Here is a 26759-nt window from a genome sequence, read left to right on the forward strand (position 1 = left end):
CTATATCTATATATCTATCTATATCTATTACATTAGTTCTGTCCCTCTAGAGATCCCTGACTAATACAGATTTTGGTAACAGGAGTGGTTCTAAAGGAACAGAATATTAAGGATGGAGTTATTTCGTTGGTTTTGGGATTTCTGGAGTTGGCTGCTTCAAATGATTAGACTCCAAAATGCTAAGGACTCTACTTCTAATAGTATGGAGGACACTGAGAGTTCTTGGAGTGAACTGTGTAGAGAGTTATGCAAAATAAACACATTTGACACTCCTGATTCGTTGCTCATGAGAGGCGAAGAGTTTAGTGACCTTATACATAATACTTTTGACTATATCTGGAGAGTCAAGGAACATAATGATGCTGGTTGGTTGCTCCTAAGTTCAGTGGACAAAGCGATGAAAGAAAATGATAAGATCAGGGATTCTATCTGCCAGCTTCAGAAACAGATACTGAGCCTCCAATCTGGTAGGATTGCCCTGAGTGAGAGTTTTATCTCCTGCGGAGAAAGAGCTAAAATTGTGGAAAAACAGGCACAAGCTCTTATGCGAATGGCTGACCTGCAGGCCACAAAAGACGCATGCACAACCTCACCAGGTCTCTACTGTTAAAGTGAGGGCATTGATTAGAAAAGAATGGGAGCCTGCAAATTGGAATGGGGATATGTGGGAGGACCCTGATGAAGCTGGGGAAACAGAGTTTGTAAACTCTGATGAATCTTTTTTGCCAGAAAAAAGGTTTTTTTTTGCCAGCTTCCCCATCCCCAGTAGTGGCAACATCCCCTCTCCGACCCACGCTGCCATGAGCCTTTCCACCTTTGTCTGAGGAGATAAACCTTGCGTGGCCTGAGGCAACAGTGATGGCTTCCCCTGGGGCAGTTGTCAGGCAAGATAATTTGATTCTCCTCAGGAGCCACCCACAACACCCCTGTTTGATTCTAGACCTATAACTAGACTAAAGTCCTGGTGGACCCCTAGAGGTGAGTTTGAGGGTGTGGCCCATGAGGAGGTGCACTACACTCAAAAAGAACTGCTTGAGTTTCCTAATTTATATAAACAGAAATCTGGAGAACAGGCATGGGAATCAATATTAAGGGTGTGGGATAATGGTGGAAGGAACATAGAGTTGAATCAGGCTGAATTTATTGAATTGGGCCCACTAAGTAGGGACTCTGCATTTATCATTTCAGCTTTGGGAGTTAAACAAGGTTCTAATAGTTTATTTGTTTGGTTAGCTGAAATGTGGATTAAAAGATGGCCCACTCTGAGTGAGCTAGAAATGCCTGATCTCCCTTGGTTTAATGTAGAGGAAGGAATCCAAAGGCTTAAGAAGATTGGGATGGTGGAGTGGATTACTCTCTTTAGAGCTACTCATCCCAGCTGTGGGGGTCCAGAAGATATACCCTTGATCAGTGACTCGTGAAATAGATTTGTGCATCTTTGAAGAGCCTTGTAATTGCTCTTCTCTCTATGTCAGATCTAACAGTGGGAACCCCAGTCACTCAACCAAAAACTTTAAATACAATGGGAATAATTGGATCCTGAGGTGGCAGGGTCAAGTGGCAGCACTCAACCATCAAAGGCAAGGTGGGTGTAGCTACCATAATGAACAGCAGAGGCAAAGCGGCAATCAGAATAATCTGACTCGTGTAGAGCTCTGGCATTGGCTAATTAATCACAGTGTTCCTAGAAGTGAAATTGATAGAAAGCCTACTTCTTATCAATAAATTCCTACTTAATTTCTATAAGCAGAAAACTTCTAGGTTGAATGGACAAAAGACTAATTTGAATTATAAAAACAGAGGATCAGGACCCCTCAGTCAATTTCCAGACTTGAGCTAGTTTACAGACCCAGGACCTGTTGAATGAAGGGGAGGCTGGGTCCCCTTAAGGAAGGACCCCACTACATTACTGACAATTTATGGAGTGAATCTTTCTCCTATCCTTACCCAAGAAGAATTTCGGCTTTTTACCAGGGTAACTGGGCATTGGGGAAAGGGAAATGATCAGACATTTCAGGGACTACTGACACTGGCCCTGAGCTGACGTTGATTCCAGAGGATCCAAAACATTATTGTGGTCCTCCAGTTAAAGTGGGGGCTTATGGAGGTCAGGTAATTAATGGAATTTTAACTTAGGTCCAACTTACAGCAGGTCCAGTGGGTCCCGGACTCATCCTGTGGTCATTTCCCCAGTGCCAGAATTAATAATTGGCACAGACATACTTAGCAGCTCGTAGAACCCCCACATTGGCTCCCTGAGTGGTAGGGAAAGGGCTACTATGGTGGGAAAGGCCAAATGGAAGCCGTTAGAGCTGTCTCTACCTAGAAAAATAGTAAATCAAAAACAATATTGCATCCCTGGAGGGGTTGCGGAGATTAGTGCCATTATCAAGGACTTGAAAGATGCAGGAGTAGTGTGATTCTCACCACATCCCTGTTCAACCCTCCCATTTGGCCTGTGCAGAAGACAGATGGATCTTGGAAAATGACAGTGGATTATTGTTAGCTTAACCAAGTGGTGACTCCAGTTGCAGCTGCTGTACCAGATGTGGTTTCATTGCTTCAGCAAATTAACACATCTCCTGGTACCTGATATGCAGCCCTTGACTGGCAAATGCCTTTTTCTCCATTCCTGTCCATAAGGCCCACCAGAAGCAATTTGCCTTCAGCTGGCAAGGCCAGCAATGTACTTTTACTTTCCTACCTCAGGGGTATATCAACTCTCTGGCTTTGTGTCATAATCTTATTCAGTGAGATCTTGATCGCTTTTTGCTTCCACAAGATATCACACTGGTTCATTACATTGATCACATTATGCTGATTGGACTCAGTGAGCAAGAAGTAGCAGACACACTGGACTTATTGGTGAGACATTTGTGTGCCAAAGGAAGGGAAATAAATCCGACTAAAATTCAGGGACCTTCTGCCTTAGTAAAATTTCTAGGGGTCCAGTGGTATGGGGCTTGTCAAGATATTTCTTCTAAGGTGAAGGATGAGTTGCTGCATTTGGCCCCTCCTACAACCAAGAAAGAGGCACAATGCCTAGTGGGCCTATTGGATTTTGGAGGCAACATATTTCTCATTTGGGTGTGTTACTCTGGTCTATTTATCAAGTGACCCAAAAAGGCTGCCAGTTTTGAGTGGGGTCCAGAACAGGAGAATGCTCTGCAGCAGGTCCAGGCTGCTGTGCAAGCTGCTCTGCCATTTGAGCCATATGATCCAGCAGATCCAATGATTCTTGAGTTGTCAGTGGCAGATAAGGATGCTGTTTGGAGCCTTTGGCAGGCCCCCATAGGTGTATCACAGCGGAGGCCTCTAGGAGTTTGGAGCAAGGCCCTGCCATCTTCTGCAGATAACTACTCTCCTTTTAAGAGACAGCTCTTGGCCTGTTACTAGGCTTTGGTGGAAACTGAACATTTGACTATGGGCCATCAAGTCACCATGCAACCTGAATTGCCTATCATGAACTGGCTGCTTTCTGACCCATCTAGCCGTAAGGTGGTTCATGCATAGCAGCATTCCATCATCAAATGGAAGTGGTATATATGTGATCGGGCTTGAGCAGGTCCTGAAGGCACAAGTTACATGAGGCAGTGGCTCAAATGCCCATGGCCTCCACTCCTATTGCCCTGCTTTTTCTCCCCCAGCCTGCACTGATGGCTTCATGGGGAGTTCTGTATGATCAGTTGATAGAGGAAGAGAATACTAGGGACTGGTTCACAGGTGGTTCTGCACCATATGCAGGCACTACCCCAAAGTGGACAGCTGTAGCACTACAGACCCTTTCTAGGACATCCCTGAAGGACAGCGGTGAAGGGAAATCTTCCCAGTGGGCAGCACTGCGAGCAGTGCACTTGGTTGTGCACTTTGTATGGAATGAGAAATGGTCAGATGTGCGATTATATACTGATTCATGGGCTGTAGCCAGTGGTTTGGCTGGATGGTCAGGGTCTTGGAAGAAGCATGATCGGAAAATTGGTGACAAGAAAATTTGGGGATGAGGTATGTGGATGGACCTCTCTGAATGGTCAAAAACTGTGAAGATATTTGTATCCCATGTTAGTGCTCACCAATGGGTGACCTCAGCAGAGGAGGATTTTAATAATCAAGTGGATAAGATGACCTGTTCTGTGGACACCACTCAGCCTCTTTCCCCAGCCACCCCTGCCATCATCCAATGGGCCCATGAACAAAGTGGCCATGGTGGTAGGGATGGAGGTTACACATGGGCTCAGCAACATGGACTTCCACTCACCAAGGCTGACCTGGCTATGGCCACTGCTGAGTGCCCAATTTGCCAGCAGTAGAGACTAATACTGAGCCCTGGATATGGCACCATTCCTCACGGTGATCAGCCAGCTACCTGGTGGCAGGTTGATTATATTGGACCTCTTCCATCATGGAAAGAGCAGAGGTTTGTCCTCACTGGAATAGACACTTACTCTGGATATGGGTTTGCCTCTCTTGCATGCAATGCTTCTGTCACCACTACCATCCATGGACTCACAGAATGCCTTATTCACTGTCATGGTATTCCACACAGCATTGCCTCTGACCAAGGCACTCACTTTATGGCTAAAGAAGTGTGGCAGTGGGCTCATGCTCATGGAATTCATTGGTCTTACCATGTTCCCCATCATCCTGAAGCAGCTGGATTGATAGAATGGTGGAATGGCCTTTTGAAGTTACAATTACAATGCGAACTAGGTGACAATACTTTGCAGGGCTGGAGCAAAGTTCTCCAGAAGGTCGTGCATGCTCTGAATCATCATCCAATATATGGTACTGTTTCTTCCATAGCCAGGATTCACGGGTCTAGGAATCAAGGGCAGAAACGGAAGTGGTACCACTCACCATCACCCCTAATAACCCACTAGCAAAATTCTTGCTTCCTGTTCCTGCAACATTACATTCTGCTGGCCTAGAGGTCTTAGTTCCAGAGGAAGGAACACTGCCACCAGGAGACACAGCAATAATTCCATTAAACTGGAAGTTAAGATTGCCACCTGGACACTTTGGGCCCCTGCTACCTTTAAGTCAATAGGCTAAGAAGAGAGTTACAGTGTTGGCTGGGGTGATTGACCCAGATTGTCAAGATTAAATCAGTTTACTACTCCACAACAGAGGTAAGGAAGATTATGCATTTAATACGGGAGATCCATTAGGGCGTCTCTTAGTATTACCATACCCTGTGATTAAGGTCAATGGGAAACTACCACAGTCCAATCCAGGCAGGACTACAAATGACCCAGACCCTTCAGAAATGAAGGTTTGGGTCACTCCACCAGGAAAAAAACCATGACCTGCTGAGATGCTTGCTGAAGGTAAAGGGAATACAGAATGGGTAGTAGAAGAAGGTAGTCATCAATACCAGCTATGACCACATGACCAGCTGCAGAAACAAGGACTATAATTGTCATGAGTATTTCCTCCTTCTTTTGTTAAAAACATGCTTGTGCATGTATACACTTGTACTAAGAAAATATCTTCATCTTGTTTCCTTTCTTTTCCCTTTATTATGTGACATAAGATTTATTGACTTTACATCAGCATTTAAGTATTGTTAACTTTATGTAATGGTATTTAGGTTGGGGATTGGGGCGTTTCTGGTTGTATGAAGGATAGTTGTATTATGTTAGGTATAATTATCACCTTATTGTCTTTATTTGAAAGTTATGTATGATCTCAGGAGATGTGTATGGGTTCAAGTCGATAAGACATGGACCTGTGATGGTCAATACTGAGTGTGAACTCCATTGGATTGAAGGATACAAAGTATTGATCCTGGGTATGTCTGTGAGGGGGTTGCCAAAGGAGATTAATATTTGAGTCAGTGGACTGGGAAAGGCAGACCCACCCTTAATCTGGGTGGGCACAATCTAATCAGCGGCCAGGGGAGATAGAATAGAAGCAGGCAGAAAAATGTGAAAACAGAGACTGGCCTAGACTCCCAGCCTACATCTTTCTCCTGTGCTGGATGCTTCCTGCCTTGGAATATTGGACTCCAAGTTCTTCAGTTTTGGAGCTTGGGCTGGCTCTCCTTTGTCCTCAGCCTGCAGATACCCTATTGTGGGACCTTGTGATCGTGTAAGTTAATACTTAATAAACTCCCCTTTACATATATATCTATTCCATTAGTGCTGTCCCCCCAGAGAACCCTGACTGAAGAACTTGGAGTTCATACATCAGGAACATGTAGTAGCTCAAGTAATGGCCCCAGCAAATCTCCTGAGGTTTGTCTTGTCATCATCCCTTCCATTTTATAGTGGGGCAAATTAAGGCTCAGAGAGGCAGAGGTATCTGCCTGAGCTCACACAGAGAGTACTGCTTCCAGGCAGTCTGACCCCAGAACACATTATTTTAAGAGCTTAAACCCCACTGCTTACTAATAAACTTAAAGGACTGGATATAATTGGCTTTCTTTTTCTTTCTTTCTTTTTTCTTTTTTTTTTTTGAGTCAGAGTCTCTCTTTGTAGCCCAGGCTGGAGTGCAGTGGCATGATCTTGACTGCCCACAACCTCTGCCTCCTGGGTTCAAGAGATTATCCTGCTTCAGCCTCTGAGTAACTGGGATTATAGGCGTGGGCCACCACATCTAGCTAGGTATAGTTGGCTTTCTACAAATGCTACTGTTCCTCTTTCCTACTCTATCCAACACATTTACTTTCCTATCAACATTATCAATAAGTTAGATAAAGGAGGTAGGTGTAGTAGAAAGAGAAATAGTGAATCTTTTGAATGGTAGAACCAAACACCCACAGATTCGGGGCAGGCTAGAGTGAGGGACTAAATCTAACATGATGGAACCCAGGATAGATGCCCTGCTTTTAGATATTGAAAACCACCACAGAGGTGACAGGTGGAGCATGAAGCACTTGCATAAAAGGGATTTGGGCAAAATGTGAATTAATGGTGTACCTAGATCACTAGTAACTGGATCACAGAAGGACCCAGCGATATGTGAGATGGCCATGACTTGGCCATCTGTCTGCTATTCTCCGTTCTAGAAGACCATGAGGGCTCAATCCAAATTGGCAGGTAGTTCACAAACCAGTTTCTCAAACAAATGTCTGCACATGTACAAACACTTTTTTTAAACACTTCACATAATAAACATGAAGATATCATCTAATTTGTGTTCTGAAGTTAAATTCCTGTCAGATCCACTGGCAGATGAGCTAATGTACATGAAAAAGGCAACAATCCGCCTCGCCTCCCGAAGTGCTAGGATTACAGGCATGAGCCGGGCATGGTGGCACACACCTGTAATCCCAGCTGCTCAGGAGGCTGAGGCAGGAGAACTGCTTGAACCCAGGAGGCAGAGTTTGCCATGAGCCAAGATCGTGCCATTGCACTCCAGCCTGGGCGACACAGCAAGATTCCATCTCAAAAAAATAAATAAATAAAAAAGCGACAGCAGCAGCATCAACAACAATTTCTGGAAAACCTCCTATGCACTGTGCACTTTATTCAAAGTTTTGCATGCATTATTTAATTTAGTGTTCACGACAAGCGAATGCAGTGGGTCCTTGTCTTGCTTCTCTCATAGTTGAGGAAATGGGACTCAGAGGGATTATATTGTTTACCCAATACCACGTGCTTAGTAAAAGGAAGTGGAATCTAAAATGAATCAAATCCAGAAGGTGGTATATCAGGAATCACTGGCTGACTGAGGGCCTTGAATAACTCATAGGTTGATTGGTCAATGGGCCCCTGGCCACCAGTGGCCAAGCTCTGGAGACTGCTTTACCAAGTGGTTCTGGCTAGCTCTCGATGCATGGCGGCATACCCTATCACTGTCTGGAGATAGATTTTCTACCCCAAAGCATGACAGCGTCTCCTAAGTGTTACTGGCACTGGCTCAGTGATAAAAAGGATGATTTCTATGGTTTTCTCAGCACGTAGAAGATGAGATAGTGTCACATGTAATAAAGCTCAGAAAGGCCATAATATCCCGAGGTTCTGCCTCATCATTCTTCCAGTTCATCTAAACAAGTTCAGCTCTGCTCCATTTTGCATTTATCAAAATATGATGTGGAGGTGAAAATTCAGCTGCTGTAGTTTAGCAGGTTGCCCTGAATCTTGCCAGAAGAGCTTAAGGGAGCCAGAGAATCACAGCGTTCCAGGTCCTCCTCCTGTTTAGTTACAAACCCTGAAGTACTTTTCTCTGACCAAACTGTAAAAATGTTCTCAGCTCCAAGGGGCTTGTGTAATTTTTTTCCAGCATAGGCCTCAGGTAGAATGAGTATTTACACCTCTGTTTTGGGGTCTCTGGGGGTGCACTCTGCCTCTTTCTGTCTCCTCTTCCATGGTGCACTGGGAAGATTCCCACATTTGGTCACCAGCTTGTTTTTTGACTTTGAGCAAAATTGCCCTTGAAAAGATCTAAGGTTGTTAAGTTACTTTAATACCTTTGTTTCCCCGTTGTAAAATTAGGAGGTTCGTTCCTTCAACAAAAATTTTTATTACTTCCCATGTGTTGGGTGCCCTAGGGCCAAGCACCAAAGATATGCTTGTGAGCAAGTCTGGACATGCTCTCTTCCCTGAAAAGTTGGAATGTCTCATGGACCAAAGGGTTGGGACTCAGTGACTGTTCAGGGCTTTCCAGGGTTTCCCATGTAGCAACTCATTGTCCCTCACCACCCTGTGAGGCAGGCATTATCATCTTCAGTAAAGAGATGAGAGGATGAGGCTCAGAGATGGTAAGTGACTTTCCCAACCTCCCACAGCAAGTCAGCACACACTGGTGAACTTAAATCCGTTCTTTCTGCTTCCAAAGCCCACCATTTCTCCAGTGCTCTGATTTCCTACCCTAAGGACAAGGAAGCTAATGTTTACCAGATTATCACCTCCATTCTGTGGATGAAGGACCTCAGATTCAAAAGTTTCAGGGGTCCACTCAATGTCGCAGCCGGTGCAGGCGGGAGGCATAGGCACTCGGGCACGCTCTGTCTCAAAGAGCCCGCTGCGGGATTCAGCTCCCTTGGCTTTGGCTCCCTGGGTTGTAACAGGGCTCATCATTGACCACAGTAAGTTGCCCCCTTCTGTTTATGTGTTATTTTGTCTCCCTGTGTCTCAGTCATTCATCCCAGAAACCCCATCTGTTCTGATGTCGTTAATTGCCTCTTGATATGGTTTGGCGGTGTCCCTACCCAAATCTCATTTTGAGTTGTAGTTCTCATAATCCCCACATATCATGGGAGAGAGCCAGTGGGAGATATTTGAATCCTGGGGGCAGTTACCTCCATGCTGTTCTTGTGATAGTGAGTGAGTTCTCATGAGTTCTGATGGTTCTCTAAGGGACTTTCCCCCTACTTCGCTCAGCATTTCTCTTTGCTGCTGCCATGTGAAGGACATATTTGCTTCCCCTTCCACCATTATTGTAAGTTTCCTGAGGCTTCTCCACCTGTGCTGAATTGTGAGTCAATTAAACCTCTTTCCTTTATAAAATACCCAGTCTCAGGAATGTCTTTATTAGCAGTGTGAGAATGGACTAATACACTTCTCCTCCTAGCCAGCACGTAGTTGGTGCTCAGTAAACACTGGTTAAAAAAATGTTAATACCGAGGCCGGGCGCGGTGGCTCACGCTTGTAATCCTAGCACTTTGGGAGGCCGAGGCAGGCGGATCACGAGGTCAGGAGATCGAGACCACGGTGAAACCCCGTCTCTACTAAAAATACAAAAAATTAGCCGGGCGTGGTGGCGGGCGCCTGTAGTCCCAGCTACTTGGAGAGGCTGAGGCAGGAGAATGGTGTGAACCCAGGAGGCGGAGCTTGCAGTGAGCCGAGATCGCGCCACTGCACTCCAGCCTGGGTGACAGAGCGAGACTCAGTCTCAAAAAAAAAAAAAAAAAATGTTAATACTAATGATCATTCTCCAGAAAGCAGAGCCCACCCCCTGTGGCAAATATTCTATTTCTTAGCCTGGAAAGTAAAACCATAAGCTAAAGCTAATACCAGTCCCTCCTGAGCTAGCATGACCAGAAGAAAACTAACCAGCCTCCTACAGGACATTTGAGAGACGCCCCAATCAAGGAAGCCCAGGACTTTCATTTGTACACCAGGCTTTGTTTATGGGATAAACAGGGCCACTAACAATGCATTCTGGCCTGGTTTAAGATGAACTTCAGGTCCCCCAGCAAGGGTGGATTTGTATTGACATGCAACACAGGGGGCCCAGGTGGCCTTCTAGGACCCTGGATTGGTGCTTTGTTTGGGCTTCCCCCAACCTTACACTAGCCCTGTAGATATCCAGATGGCTGGAGCCTGGCTTCCATAGGGTCTCACTTCTCAGGGGCTCAGCTAAGAGCTTTGTGGGCTGAGTTGCTGAGGGCAGTGAGAGGAAGGAGGCCCAGGTACTACAGGGGCTTGGATGCTGAGGTTCAGCATGAAAGATTCTCCTTCTGCAGCAGCAAACATTTGCAAACCTCTTTCCTTTATAAAATACCCAGTTTCAGGTATGTCTTTATTTAATTTGCAGGTTAATTATTTTTCTAAAGAGCAGCTTTCATCCTCTTCCACCCTCTGCCATTTTACCCATCTGTGTGAACTACCAAATTTAAGGGGAAAATAATGCTAAGAGCACAGGAACAATGCCATCTCCAAAAGGAGTGGGCTGTAATTTTAATATACAGATGCTAAATAAAACCTCAGTTTTTCAGGACATAAGGGTTTCCTGAGCTTCACAGCTGTTAGCAGAGATGGCCAGGCATTTGTTTCATTTAATTGTGCAGTCCAGCTTCTTACTGCCCACTGACAACCCATTAAAGGAAGCTGCACCTGCATTTATTAGAAGAGACAGAAGGAAAATTCCAGGTCTCAGTGCCTTCACTGCCAGGTGGAGGAGCTGGACTCTTAACAAAAGAAGCTGAAAACAGGCTAACAAAGAGAAGGGCTCACAGGCTAGTGAGGGAGGGCCAAGGGCATGGTGAAGGCTTTTACAGAGCACCTGAATCCTGAAGGGGATGCGGAAGTAATAGGAATTGTACCTTATGTTCCCTTGGGTATTTCAATTATCACGGCAACATTATAAGGCAGACATTGCAAGCACCATTTTTCAGATTACAAACTGAGATCCAAAGCACAGAGAATTTGTCTGCAAACTTCATAGCAGAGCCTGGACTCAAACATTGCTTCGTGTGATTCCAAGTTCGGTATTCATGTCCTCATGAAACCGTCATCAGACGTCTCCCATGTGCCTGATCTGCATTAGGTATCTGCATTAGGTACAAGTTGCATGAAGAGGTGAGACCCCATCTCTGACCTCAGGGGTTTCTGGTCTAGAGAAGAATGATCTAAACACCCACACTGTGAGGTTGGGGCTAGGAGCTTGGAGCTGGGGCCTGGGATTTGAAAGATGCCTGGATATCTGCCAGGGAACTGCGGCAAGGGCACTTGAGGTTTTAGACACAATCCGTGAGCAAGGTCACAGAACATGGAGCTGGACTTGAGGTGGGGTGAGGAGGAGGAGCATGCATTTGGGATGGGTAGAGAATAATGAGAGCTAATCTTTACTCAGAGCTTGTTATTTTCCAGGCACTGCTCTAACTCCTTTTCCCATGGTGGCTCCTTGAATCCTCACAAACCTCTCAAATAGTGACTGTTATTCCCTCATCTTCATTCATACAGGGCCTTGCTCTGTTACCCAGGCTGGAGTGCAGTGGTGTAATCATAGCTCACTGAAGCCTGATCACAGGTCACTGCAGCCTTGACCTCCTGGGCTCAGGCAAACCTCCTGTCTCAGCCTCCTGAGCTGGAATTACAGGTGCCCACCACTAGACCTAGCTAATCTAATTTTTTTTTTTTTTTGTAGAGATGGTATCTCACCATGTTGCCCAGGTGGGTCTCCAACTCCTGGCCTCAAGTGATCCTCCTGCCTTGGCCTCTTATAATGTTGGGATTATAGGCATGAGCCACTCTGTCCAGCCTCATTCCCTCTGCTTACTGCTGGTGGAGCTAGAGGCACACAGAGATAAGATGACTTGCTAGATTAGGTCTCTCTGCCAGTAAGAGAGGGAGCCAAGATTCACACCTGGGTGGTCTGGCTTCTGAGTCTCCCCAGCCCTGTGCAGAGGAGGAAGTATGTCCAGGAAGGGCAGCATCCACCAAGCATGAGAGCTGGCCAAGACATGGCACAGGGGCTTGCTCATTCTGCAGTCAATGAACATTTTCCAGTCTAATGTGCCAGGGGTTGTGAAAGGGAAAAACAAAGGAAAATAAGTTAAACTCTAGCAGAGAAGAAAGTACTTTCAAGAAAAATAATGACAGAAAGAAGAATGTGAATAGCAGCTTGAGGGAGATAGAAGAGGTGCCCACACCATCAGACCCTTGTTTCATGCTCATTGTTTTATTTATCCCAATTCATTCCCAGGCTCTGTTTACAAACTCCCTGTTTTTCCAGAGAAATTCTATGCCTCTCTGCTGCTTGATACAGTGCATTACACCAAAAACATTTTTTAACAAATGAAGGCCTCTCTGAGCACCCCCTTTGCACACTGAGGGGAAACCTGCCTACCCAAGACTTCTGCACTAACCCATGTTGCCCTGCTTGGGACCACAAGAATCAGCCAGGCCCCTTCCACTTGGCACCCTGTCAGATGCTCAAAGAATGTGATCCTCTCTGACTGCTACATAAGCTAAGAAATAGAGCTTCCTCCTCTATGGCATCAGTTGAACCTGTCTGTGGAGTCACACCCATTCGACTAGGTTTCTTTCTCTTGGCCACTGCATCCAGTCTCTTCTGCAGGTGCATTTGCCTCTGCTCAGTCACTGCATGACAGATTTCTACAAGAAGAGGCCTGATGCCTCCTAGATATTTACTCTATTCTTTCTGCCTGGAAGATTTTATCCATGTTCATAGCTTTAATGACCACCTTTAAATATGTATCATCCAAATTTATATGTTTAGTCTGAGCCTTTCCCCTTTTGCTCCAGACATATATACACCTGTATCCTTTAAAGCATTTATTTCCCCTCTGGAAAATTTTAAGCCCATATCAAAATAGAACAATTTAATGAACCACTAATAATTAGAATCTAGTTTCAGCTACTCTTGACTTTGTGCATTTTGTTTCTTCTATCTCCCTTGCTCCTCCTCATCCTCTGCCTGGTTGGTGTAATTTGAAGATGATCAAAATCATCACATCATTTCGTCTGTAAATACTTCAGAATCCACTAGCCTTCTAAATATTTTCCTTTGGCTTTCTCAAAAGTATCTGAAGATCAACTCTTTCAAAATCAAATGTGAGGCTTTCCTCTTTAGAATTGGTCCTCTTCCGGTGTTCTCCAACTCAATGAACATCACCACCCTACATCCTGAGAATTATCCTTGATACATTCCTCTTCTCCCTACCCACTGTACATCACCGGCTTCCCTTATCTTGAGCTCTCCCTCTCTATCACCTTACTCCAAACCATTGTTTCTCACCTGGACCATTTGTGATAGTCTTCTGGCCATCTGCCTTTCTCCACTGTGGTCCTACTCTATTTATTCCTCTCCACATTACAGACAAGCGATGTTTTCTTTTTTCATTCAGCAAATATCTACTGAATACTTACTGTGTCCTAGGTATTATAAACAAGATGCTGGCCGTGTATTGGTGAACAGGTACATTTCTTGTTTATGAAACACACACACACACACACACAGACAATAATATATGTAATTTGAAGTGCTATGAAGGAAATAAAGCTGGGGCTAGATACTGATGGGGTGCTGTCTTATATAGAGTGGTCTAGAAAGGCCAACTGTGCAAAAACTGATGAATATGAAGGCATTAATCACACCCAAGTACAAGGGTAGATTATCCCAGCCAGAGAAAACAGTAAGTACAGAGGCCCTGATATATCTCATCTAGCAACTTAGTTTTTTTCTTGTGAGAGGGAGTTCCTCAATTTTTTAAAAGACTTTACTTTTTTTAGAACAGTTTTAGGCTCAGCAAAATTGAGAGGAAGACACAGAGATTTCCTACATACCAGAGACTTGTGTCTCTGGCTCTGACCTTGACCCCATTCCCCACTGTGTTCCAGGCATATGGGCCTGTCTCCAGGCCTTTGGGCATCCTTCTTACTGCCGCAGAGGCTTTGTTCAGAATCCTTGCCTCTGTTTGGCGTGTTCCTTTTCCCGCTCCTGCTTCACCTTGTCCTAGTTCAGGCTTTGAATCCTTGATTCCGCCTGTTTTAATTGGTTCAGGCTGCTGTAAAAAAACACCATAGACTGGGTGGCTTATAAAAAACATACATTTATTTCTAACAGTTCTGGAGGCTGGGAAGATCAGGCTGACAGCATGGTCAATTCTGGTGAAGGCCGTTTTCTGGGTTGCAGACTGCTGACTTCTCGTTGTATCCTCATATGGCAGAAAAAGGGTGAGAGAGCTCTCTGGGGTCCCTTTTATAAGTGCACCAATCCCATTCATGAGGGCTCTATCCTCATGATCTAACTACCTCCCAAAGCTCTTACCTTCTAAGGAGGTAAAGCTTTCAACGTAGGAAGCTTGGGGGGACACAAACATTCAGACCATAACACCTCCTTAATAATTACTTCCTTAGTAAAGTCCCAGTCCCCATTCTCCTCTCTCACCCCTCCAATCCTGGTTAAACTTGCCTTGCTATAGCCACCATGGCCTTCTTTTGGCTGTTCAAATGCACCAGCCAACTTACCACTGTCAGCCTCTGTTTTGGGTTTACCCTGCCTGCAATGCTCCTTCTCTTGACCTCACAGCTGGCACTGCTCAGACCTCAGTTGAACTGCCTCAGAGCAGCCATCCAAAGCCATCTAGCCTAAAGTGGCCATGCAATCTCTCCTTCTCATATCCCTCTTTTCTAGTTCTCTGCTAATATTTTTCTTGATTGACTGATTTGATTGATCTCTCCCGCTCCACCCCAAATGTAAGCTCCAAGACAGAGGAATATTATCTGTCTCCTTCATCCTGCATCTCCAGGGCCTGAATTGCGTGGTAGGTGCCTAACGACTGTTAAGTGAATGAAGGCATTATATATTTGTGAATGGGGAAGTACAAGATGAAAGTGGTGCTTAAGGAGGACTACAGATCAATAACATTCAGGGGGATAAAGGAGAGCTTAGATGTAGAGAAAGGAAACCGAAGGAGAATACAGTTCATGGTGTTTCTGTCAATTACATCCCTCCACCACTTGAATGAGTACTTGTGAGGGTGGGGCCCCCACGTATGTATATATTAGAAGCTCCTCAGGAGATTCTGATCCTCAGCAGGGCTGAGAACAATGAGGCTAGATGAGATATAACGGTGCTAGTACTTATAATAAAAAAGTAAAAAAAAATCCAACTTGGTAAAATTAATTTTATAGCATATTTTATTTAACCCAACATAATCCAAAATATTATTTCAGCATGTCATAAATATAAAAATTACCAATGAGATAGTTTGTATTTTTTTCATTAATAATCCTTCAAAATCAGTGTGTAGCTCATGCTTATAGCACATTGCCATTCAGACTGGCCATAACCTAAGAACTCAGTAATCATGAGGGGTCAGGGTCCTGTACTAGATGGTGCAGAGCCACAGGTCCCTTCTGGCTCTGGCGTCGAGCACAGTGAGGAGACTCCTGTAATTCCCAAAGCAGCCTGGCATGTACTGGGGATCACATTTCCCCCTTGTTCTTATTAACATCTCTGTTCTCTCAAGATCTGCTTTGTCTTGACTCTGGATTAATTTCTCTTTGCTGTCTGTTGGTAACTGAGAATCCCCAGCCTAGATCAAAGATATCTTGCTAACCTGTTTCTTTTCTTGAGTGAGTATGTTGCAGGATCTGATTTTTAACCAGTGGATGTCACTGTTTACTCAAAGAGCATCCTTGGAAGAGACAGTCTAATCCAGGGATGAATGTAAAAACAGTAGTCATTGTCTCATCTTCCCTTCTATTAGTGTTTCCCTTCTAATTTGAAGCTGTGTTAGGTTTTTAGGAAGGGAAATGTAAGTGGTTAGTGCTGGTTCACTTGTGCTGTCTAGAGCGTTTGTTGGTCTTAGAGATTTGAAACCTCATTTAATAAAAGCTGCAGTCTTTTATTACTGCATAATTACATGGCAAATAGTAACAAAGTAGGCTGGGTGCGGTGGCTCATGCCTTTAAGCCCAGCACTTTGGGAGATCAAGGTGGGAGGACCGTTTGAGCCCAGGAGTTTGAGACTAGCTTGGCCAATATAGTGAGACCTCATCTCTGCGAAAAAATCAAAGAATTACCTGGGTGTGCTTGCATGTGCCTATAGTCCCAGCTACTTGGCAGGCTGAAGCAGGAGGATTGTTTCAGCCCATGATATCAAGGCTGCAGTGGGCTGTGATTGTGCCACTGCATTCCAGCCTTGGTGACAGAGTAAGACTCTATCACAAAATAAATACATAAATAAAAAAACTGGCCTGGCACGGTGGCTCATGCCTGTAATCCCAGCATTTTGGGAGGCTGAGATGGACAGATTGCTTGAGTTCAGGGGTTCGAGACAAACCTGGGCAACATGGTGAAACCCCATCTCTACTAAAAATACAAAATAATTAGCTGGGCATGGTGATGTATGCCTGTGGTCCCAGCTAATGGGGGGGTCGAGCTGGGAGAATCACTTGTACCTGGGAGGCGGAGGTTGCAGTGAGCCGAGATCACACCACTGCACTCCAGCCTGGACAACAGAGTGAGACACTGTCTCAAAAAACAAAACAAAACAAGATCCTAAGTTAATTATAGTAAAAAAAAAAAAAAAGAAAATCCCTGAACTGCTCTTTTAAAAAGAGGAGTTCTGTATTTCTGCTAAGCAGAGGTCACAAACAGCCTGTAGCCAAGTCTGCTGCTGTATGACCAGCACAATGTTTGAAAAACAATTGAGCTAACATTTGCATTGGAGGGCGATGCAAGCATTTGACTTCTGTCTTTGCCTCAAATATGAAATCTGGCCCTGTTAGACTTACACCCTACAAGGCCACAGCCGGGATGATGCTCAGTTGCTTCTTGTAAATTGTCATGTCCTCTTTTTCCCACAGGCCTCACCACTCCCAACAACTCCCCAAACCAGGTCACTTCATCTATTCAGGTTGGCAGCCCAATCTCTGTTGGCATTTGCAGTTTTGATTGCTGTTAAAACCTGTTTCTTGGAGTAGAAACAAATATGGAGGCATTAATTGTTTTAGTAGGCATCTGAAGGGTGGGATGATTTGGAAACACAGACAACAGAAGATTGGTTTTATAAGATCTTTTTCTGGCTTTAGGTTTGGGGTTGAATAATTCTTGGCTCAGGTTAGGACTAGCCAGCCTGTTGCTTGAACCTACCTTCAGAATTACAGATGTCTGTTGTCATGAGCTCTCCAAGGTAGCCCAGGGTATGGGAGATGGAAGGAAAATGGGTTAGCCAAGGTAGGACCTTTGATGCCACTGTTGGGGGTTGGGTGAGGATTGACCCCATTGGCCTCCCCTCACTTTCAATCCCATAAGTGGCAAGCCAGGATCCTCTTTACCTTTGTCTAAGGTGATAAGTCTCAAACTTGAGTGAGCCTCAGAGTCACTTGAAGGGCTTGTTAACTACAAGCTGGACCCAACTCGCAGAACTTGATTCAAGAGGTCCAGTATAGGGCTTGAGAATTCACATTTCTAACACAGTCTCAGGATATGTTGCTTCTGTTGATCCTGCAACTACACTTTGAAAACACTGGTTTCAAAACACTGGCTTTTGAGGTCAAACTGAGATTGTTTCAAAGGCAAAAGAGGTGTGTGTGTGTGTCAGAGAGAGAGAGAGAGTGAGAATAAGACAGAGGATATATTGAAAACAAGCTCTTGATTTCTGTTCCAGAATACATCTGATACAAGAGTTAGTATATTCCCAAAGACTGAAGAATGAATTCAGGCACAAGCAACACTTCTGAGAAGGTCCTGGCTTTTTCTTATCAATGCATTTGATACACTTCTCAAGAAAAAAGACACTACCATTGGGCAGCCTCTACCTCTAGGGCTGATTACCTGACAGTGAATGAAGTGACCTTTTTCTTAAAAGGACAGCAAACAGCAACCACTGGCTGGTTTTCTGCTGCTTCTGCCATTGCCTCTGACAGTGCAACACAGAGGGAGGGGGCGAGGCTCTGGAGCAGGATGAGTTGACATTTATTGAGTGCTTCCTGTCTGCCAGGAGCTGTGCTATATGCTTACTTGCAACATCTCATGCAAATCTTCAAACCATTCCAGGAGATATGCACTGTATATCATCCCATTTTATAGTTGAAGAAGCTGCCTCAGAGCTGTTAAGTAACATCTCTAAAGCCACACAGCTGGTGGGCAATGCCCAGGGTTTGATCCAGGACCATTTGACTCTACAGCTGGAGCTCCCAACCATGGCTTCTCAAGCTAGAAAAGGCTTGAAGTGTAGGAGTGCCTCTAAGAAGCTGTGGGAAAGGATAACTTATTTTCCCCTTTGTGTCTTTAACTTCCTCTGCAGCAACATGGAAATAAGAATACTACTTCCTAGATTATTGTACAAATTAAATAGGGCACAGTCTGTATGTCATCAATATATCTCTGTGTCGATGAGTATTAATATACTTCCTTCTTTCCATCCTTGTGTCTCTTGAGTGATTTGCCCTAAGCCTCAAAGCATGCACTCATTGTGCATTCTTGTGCACCTACTGTGTACCAGCAGATGTGGTCCCTGCAGAATGTTGGCAAGAAGGAGCCACAGATTGATAAGCCAGTGGTCAACTGTTCATCTCCAAATGCAGATCTTCCAGGTTCCTCACATTCAACTTGCCTCCCCACCTGTTATTCTCCATAGATGCTGGTATTCCCTGTTTTGACTGGCAGTGCCACCTACCATTCTATGAGCCAATAGCCTGCCTGCAACCCCTCACCACCATACATCTCCTTCAGATATCAAACTCCTTATTTGAGCAGGACTTAAGTTTTATGGAAAATTCTACCTGAACAATCTCTGCCTCTTATGGGATGGTCTATTTCTCTGCCAGTCTTGATCCTTCCAATACAGTCTCCATGTGGCTCTGAGAATGAGTGTTCTGTTCTGAATGCAGCTTTGCACCCATTGTCACCTGTGCCAGGTTCTACAGCAGTTCCTTCCTGCCCTCAGGCCCGTGCCCAGCCTCCAAAACCCCCAGCCTCCCAGACACACATCCTCAGTGGTGCCTAGCCCTCTCTGGCCTCACTCTCCAGTGACATCGTCTCATTTCCTAGCAACCTCAACCTCTTGGAACCTGTCTGCTCACTTTATTAGCTTGTGCCTCCATGAATTTTCTGAGGACACTGTCTTTGTCAGAATGCCCCACCCAGCCCTGCCCTTGGCTCACTCCTACTCATTCTTTCCCAGTAGCTCAGGAGCCTGCCTTGGCAGAAGGCCTTTGGGCTTCCCAGTTTGGGTCAAGTTCTTCTGTGCTCCAGACACGTCTTTATTTCTACATTCAAGTTGAGACTAATCAGCCATGGCTTGGGCTCCCAAGAGCTGGGCACATGGAAATGGGCAGGGGAGCTGGCTGGGTGGAGGTCTCCTGGGGTGTGGGGGGATTTGGAGCATTTATAGCTGCAGTGTCATGCACCTGTGAGCACCTCGGCTCGGCAGGAGGGCCTCTGGGGTGGCCTTTGGTGCTTCAGGGCTCAGAGGCTTAAAAAGCTGCAGGAGAGGTCAGCATCTTTATTTCAAGACCTTTCTCTCTGACATTTCTACCCTGAAATGCTGCTTCTACTGCACCACATGGAGACACGTGTCCAAGGTGGCTTGACCTACTCAGAGTCCTGGTGATCCATCAGAGGGAGGCGAGCTGATCCTGTCTTCCAGATGGGGGCCCCTGGACAGTAGCGAACACCGGCTGCAGGCCTGTGCTTGCCAGCCCTGCTTCACCCTGCCTGCTTGCTGGCTGTTCCCTTCTCCCAGCTCCCTCTCTTGCACAAAGACAAGCCATTAATTAAACCAGGACCTTTGTTTCCTGAGCCCCTCCCTCCAGCTCCTTTCCTAGCAGGCACCTGAGGGGTCCCTTGTGGCTCAGTGGGGGTGCTGGTGACAGCACTGGGAGTTGGGGATGGGGTATGATGGGGACCTCAGCAGTGGCTCCTGATTCCTCTTCTATATCATGGGCTTCAGGGGCTCTGAGACAGACTGGACGGCTTTCTTATTCTTAGAGATCTGGGAAACGTTGGTATATTTGTTTGACAGGGGTTTCAGGCCCCACAGTCAAGTAAAAATGGCCCCAGGACTCCTTGTAGGGAACCAGGCAGGGTTGGGAGAAAGCTCTCTTTCTTGAAAGGGTATATATATATATTTTTGAAAGCAGCTGCCTGCTGTTTTGTATCCTGTTAACAGAACCAAAGACGATACCCATTGTAGACTGAATCAGCTCACAGCCACATTTTTCCATCTCTCACTTAATTTGATTCTTTACCAACCCTGTGAGATAGAGGGGCAAAGACAGGCCATAGGCTCCCTCCTTTACAGATGAGGAAACTGAGGCACAAGGAGTAATATTTGCTGAGTGTTTGCAATTTGCTAAACATTTGCATGTAAATAGTCACATTTGATTCTTACAAACCAGACTCCAAGGTAAATAAGGGATACGTTAATAACATCTTCAAAAACTATTATTGCATTTTTGTATATGCTTGGCACCATTTATGATAATTAAATATAATGTCATTAGGCAATAATCTTATTGGAGATGTTATTATCCTCAACTTGGCCAGCACTCATTTAGACTCTGACAAATAAAATAACTACCTCTGTGACACAGGGGGGTCTATGTCAGAATTGGGACAAAAACTCAGACTACCATGTCTTCATTGTAAAAGTCTGTCTACTACTGGTCCACAGCCGTGTGCTTGAGCTCCCTTCTAGAATTCTTTCTGGTACTTCTTTAGTCTTTGAACATGAGCAGGCTTTCAGTTATTGCAGGAAGAGGATTCTCTGCCCCCCAGTCCCCGACTCCACGCTGCTAGAAGGCTGGGGAGGAAGGTTGATGGTGCCTGGGACAGAAAGACTACACGTCCACTCCTATGTGAGAAGGAGGTAAAATCTGGACAACACTCCCAAATGTAGGAGGGTAATGTCTCCACTGAGCAACTCATTTTGCCCTGGGAGATACTTTAGTTTTTTTCCCAGACCTTTTCTGGCTCCCAGATTTGTTTGCTGGGAATTAATATTTGTTAAGCACCGAAGCCATTGCAACTTCATTTTTAACTCGAATTTTCTGCTGAGACAAGTAATATTATCCTAAACTTATAAATTAAGACTTTTGAGATGCAGATAAGTTAAATAATTTGCTTCAGGTCATGCAGCATGTTAAATCTGTATGTTGCATAGCAGGGATTTGAATCTCAGCCTTGTTGACCTCAAAGTCCCCCAGATAATCTACTTTGTTATATCACTGAGGAGCTGAAAAGCTTGCAGGCTATACTATACAGTGCCTTTGAGCAAATTAGGAAAAAGTGTCACCCCTGGGCACATGAAATTAGAAAAAAGGTGTCAATTCTAGGCACATCCCCAGGACATGTGGGTCAGGGAGCCAAGGCAGAGGCATCTCTTCCAGGCCCAAAGCACAGCATGAACCGGAGGGATGGGCTAGATTTCCATCTCACTGGCTACCTCAGCAGGTGCCACTGTGTACTGCATAACCTGTGAACTGAAGAAAATGGTTCCTTCTGGAGCCTTAGCCTATGGTGGTCAGAGATAGAAGGATCATGCTTGGCTTCACACAAAGGTGTTCAGGCATCCTGGGATATCATCAAACTGGGTTTGAATTCTGGCTCTACAGCTCTTCGAAGTCCTGCCAACCAGGATAAATCATTTAACCCTCTGTACCTCAGTCTTCCTCCCAGAGCTGTTGTGGGATAAGATGATGTGGGATAAGATATCCTCCCAGGGCTGATGTGGGATAAGATATCCCTTATCATGTGCATGCTCCGTGCAGGCCACACCAGCTCTCAGTGTTTGCTGTCAGCATAGGAAGCATTGTCTGGGGGGTCCTTTCAAATCAGTTACCAGTGCTTTGTCAACGAGCCTGCTTTCCAGACTTTCTTTTCATCAGCTGCTTTGGCATGGTAATCAGAGGCCCATGAGGATCTAATTGGAGACGGATAAACACATCAGGGAAAGAACAAGACACTCATTATTGGTGAGTGCACTCAAAGTTATCATGAAGCTCAGCTCTCCTCTGTAGGTACAAAGCACAGATGGAAGTATCTGAGAAGTGAGTTCTTCTGCCTCCTATCTCCATAGGGAGCTTCTATTCATCCTTCCAAACCCCAGCTTAAATGACTCATCCTTCATAAAGTGTTCCATAATCCCTGATCCCTTTGATACATTAAATCTTCAGTTCTACTTTAGGACATTTTTGCATATACATCTAACATTTATTTATTTGCTAATTAATTCAATTGTTTATGCAACTAGTACTTAATGAGTATAATGAGCATAAACTACTACTACTACCAGTACTACTACATAGTACTACTATGGGTACTTAATGAGTACCTGCTATATGTGCAAGGTATGGGGGATGTTCATAGGTGAAGAACTTTGGATCCTCTTTTTTCTTGTCATTTTGGCCCCTGGCTATCTTAGGTAGAATGCACATTCTGTTCCTGAGCCTAATCCAAATCTTGGAACTCGCTCATCACTGCCCTCTCTCCTGCAGTAACTTCAACAGCATAGCTGAGGATACCAGAGGAGCCATGAAATGAGAGTGACCATCTTACTGGTCGAATTCACATGCAGGAAGCAGCAGAGGCTGGCTGCGAGGTGAAGACTGAGGGAAAGTGGGCACATGAGCCATGCTGGGAAGGCTGGCAGTCCATGGCAGGGGCTCAGACCTGAGGGTCCATGGACCAGAGCTGTGAGTAGGGCATACAGCAGCTGATTCTGCCATCCCCACTCCCCAAGTGTTAGTGCTTCCCCTGGCTGGGAAGGCTTTAGTGCAGCTGCTCTTATGGCTCTGCATGTAGGTGTCTGTGTAACAAGGAAGAGAAGCGGGAAGGAAAAAAACCCCACAAAAACAGAAACAGCTGGTGAAGGAGGCTAGCTCAGCAATAAGGGCATCGCTGAAGCAACCAATAGCCTTGACCTACAAGGAACATTAAACCATCTTGACAGCGACCACTTTGTGCTGCAAAATACAGAGAGACACTGGAGAGAAGGCAGCTCCAGGAGGGGCCTGGGGCTAGATGGGTGGAGAATTTCTGCATATCATCAGGATTTTTCTTAGTAATTACCTTGCAAGGGAGAGTACCAAGGACAGAGGCAGGCCGAGAAAGGCCATTTGGGAAAGTCCATGAAGGCAGCAGTCTGATGTGGTAATAACTAGCCCGAGATGAAATCTCATTTCATTCTGCAGACAAATCTCCACGGAACTGAGTCCCAGCTTTGCTCTCATTCACAATAGAACACACCTGGTTTGAATTCCAGCTCTGTTCTCACGAGAGGTGGGATCCTGAGCAAGTTATTTAATCTCTCTGGAGCTATTGTTTCTACCTCTGCAAAATGAGAGTCCTAATAGCTGTGGGGGATTAGAGACAATATATATAAAACATCTTGCACAGTGTCTAGCAGGGAGTAGCCACAGCTCAATAAAATGTAGCTATTATAATTTGTGAGAGAGAGTAATAGTGGTGTTAGTATGAGTGTACACTAGCTGTTGGAACAAAGAAATCCCAGTCTCAGTTGCATAAAACAAGAAAAATCTGCTTCTTGCGCATGTAACAATTCAATGCAGGACTGAAGGTCAGAGAGTGTTTTCTTCTATGTGTTGACTCAGGGACCGAAGCTCTTTCCTTTTGTTGCTCTACCATCAGATCCCATAGCCACAGCTGGTCACATGGCTTCTTGGAGAAGGGGTGGGAAGCTTCAGCAATGCCTGAGAACTCCCTCCCAGAAAATACTGCATACTGTTGAAGAAGGTGCACATATTTTGGGTGGATTGTTAGCTGGCCCTGCACCAGTAGTAGCAGAAGAGTGACAGTTTAGGATGAAGTAGATGCCTTAGGACAGAGCCAGGCTCAAAATTGTAATTGATTGGCAAAACCCCCCAACGATTCTGAGTAACCTGGCTAGGATTAGCTCTGTGCTAAGGCATTGGCTTCATCCTAAACTGTCACTCCTCTGCAGAGCTAATCCAACAACATTGACATTATTCAGGAGCTTGTTTGACATGCAAAATCTCAAGTCCCACCCCAGACCACCTGAGTCAGAATCTGCATTTAGGATCCCCTACAGAGATTCTGATTTAGGAGGGCTGATGTGGGATTCTGCCTTGTTTCTAACAACCTCTCAGGGGACACCGATGTTGCTGGTGCATGGTTACACTTCAGTGGCAAGCACGAAAAGGAACTGATTACAGAAACTCAACTTCTCCCTGGACAAAATGAGATTCTCTGGTCGTTATATGGAGGTGAGAGGTGGGCCTCTCACCTCCCCTCCTTGTGCTTGTGGTCATCTACTATGCTAGGGTGGGTGGCATTTCTGCAAAAAGAGGGTTAAGTAGTATTCCTAGTTCTTGTTTTGTCTAAGAGAGGTGGAAATCCTGAGACCACCCACAGAAACCCTGCAGCTATGTATTTACTGTTATCTGGTGGCTGAGCAGAGAGACACTCGCTCTTTTCAGATGTATAGTTAGAATCCATCTCCGATGGACACGAATCTCTATCTAGCTGAGATTTACTTGCAATTGTCTGTAGTGAGAAGTGTTAGTTAATGAAGCCTGTGCTACAGTCACACAGGTAATCACCCTCTTCCCTCTTCTCACTCTTCTTTACCCCCATGACAGTTCATTCTTTTGGAAAAATTCATTAACCTGCAGTAACACTATTCACCAGTGACAACTCTAAGAAAAAGCAGGCTCATGTTTCTTCTTACAGAGTAATCTCTTAGCTCTCTGAGAATTGCACACATTTTACAAGAAAAAAATATCCTTGACTTGAGATCAGTGCTTCTCATGTAAATGCTGCCTAGAAGTCATTCTGGCCTGTATTACAAGCTGAAGGCCAAAGTTTTCACCCTGAAGCTGCAGGGTGAAGGGTAGAGAGAAACATAATTTACACCCCTCACACACTGTTGCACCATGCACTGTACTTTGAACATGTAGCTCTCTAATCTTCTAAATTACCCTGCAATTAAGGAAGGGAACTGATATTTATTTTACTATGTACTCTGCTTTGTGCTAGGCACATTGACCATCTAATCTGTTTGCAGTTCTAAGGACTGGACATTTGTGTGTGTGTGTGTGTGTGTGTGTGTGTGTGTGTGTGATCATTTATTTTATAGATGAAGAAAGTGAGGGTTGAGGTTTGACTAAGTAAACTACAGATCCAGGGTTTAAACCCAACTCTACCCACACCGAAACTCACACTCTTTTGACTTCATTACAATGTCACTGTAAATAAAGAACAAGCAAAGACTTTTAGAAGGGTGGGTTGCTCTTCTGTAGTTCCCAGATCCATGGGACTACTCAGCTTAGGGGTCTAGGAGCAGTCTAGTATGGCAGCTAAAAGTGTGGACTCTGAGTCAATCCAACTGTGTTTATAATAATTCCTGTCTCAACCGGGAGTTATAATCAAATCCTTTAACCTCTCAGAGCCTCGGCTGTAAAATGGGAATAGCAATAGTATTGCTGTCACAGGAATAATGTGAGGAATCGTGGGACATCAGCTTAAACGTTTTAGTGTAGTGTCAGATACAAAATAAGAGCCCAGCAAATGCTAATAATTGTTAATAATGTTAGTATGATTAGAGTCAAGGTCCTTTCACTGAAAGGGACAGACATCACTCAATTCAGATCACATGACTAGGGCAGGGTTGCTGCAGAGCTGTGGGGAGCAGCCTGCATGGAAAGTTGAACCTGGAGGCTCCTTTGCCCGTTTCCCTGGGGTGCATGTCATCCTCACATCTGCATCTCTCAGATCTGGGTCACCCTTCTCTTGGCCAGTGTCCTCTACTTACTCCCCTTGCTCTATGTCCAGTAAGGTTGCCTAAGTCCTAAGTCTATGTACCATGTTATCCTCAGTACCTGCCATCAATTACTTATAGATTTCCAGGATGTAATTTAAAATTAATGAGAACATCTGATTAGTCGAAGGCCAGCTGATACATCGACATCTTCAGTCTGGGGTTTGCTGGCTGTGTTGGATGAGGTTTACTCTCTGCTCTACGGACTGGCTCCCCATGAAAGGGCTAAGGGTGAGGTGAGCAGTAAAGTATCTAGCATAGATATATGGATTATTTCTTTCAATGTGTTCTGGAATCTTCTATTTTCTTTTTTCCTGTCCTTTAACCTATTCCTCACTTTAACAATTAATTGGCTTATTGAAAGATAAGAATTTGAGGTAGTATCTAAGGTATGAAAACCATTTTCCCAGAAATGATGACTTACTAAAAACAAGCATAGAGGGTATTTGCATATGTTTGGGCTTTTACTAGAAGGACTGACCTGTGCTTTAAGGCTTAAGTGACTTCTTTGGAACATTAGACTCTGTACATTGTCTGGGCAGACCTCATAGGTGATTCTGGGTTTCTGTCTGTTTCTTAAGACTTTAGACATAATTGCTGATGTTTTTCATTAAAGAAGAATTTTCTTGGAGAAAATTACTTTCTTATCGTTTTGCCTTTTTCGTGACCTGAAGGTCATTGGCACATTCTGAATCCTGAATTTTGTCTTTCAGTTTCAGGACCTAATTCCCTGATTGAGATTAGAGGGTAGAGCATTAGAGAATAAACCATGTGAGGTTAGCTGATATTTCCAAAATTCAGGAGTGACTGATTAAGGAGCT

General features: G+C 44.8%; 1 long non-coding RNA gene and 1 pseudogene across 5 annotated transcripts in view; both read left to right on the forward strand.

Moving 5' to 3' along the window:
* The window catches only part of LOC134736413 (uncharacterized), a 125597-nt gene that overhangs the window by 35098 nt on the left and 63740 nt on the right, over nucleotides 1–26759 (forward strand). Inside the window, exon 5 of one of the 5 annotated variants that reach the window (XR_010120412.1) lies at nucleotides 17806–17945. The exons of 3 other annotated variants lie outside the window; for them this stretch is intronic. This is a non-coding gene — a long non-coding RNA (uncharacterized lncRNA). Of the gene's footprint in view, nucleotides 1–6461; nucleotides 6597–17805; nucleotides 17946–26759 lie in introns of those variants that run through there. One more of the 5 variants, XR_010120414.1, reaches the window with a different exon arrangement.
* LOC129480136 (uncharacterized) lies at nucleotides 580–5413 on the forward strand (annotated as a pseudogene).

The sequence above is a fragment of the Symphalangus syndactylus genome, chromosome 4 (assembly GCF_028878055.3).
Source record: "Symphalangus syndactylus isolate Jambi chromosome 4, NHGRI_mSymSyn1-v2.1_pri, whole genome shotgun sequence".
NCBI lineage: Eukaryota > Metazoa > Chordata > Mammalia > Primates > Hylobatidae > Symphalangus > Symphalangus syndactylus.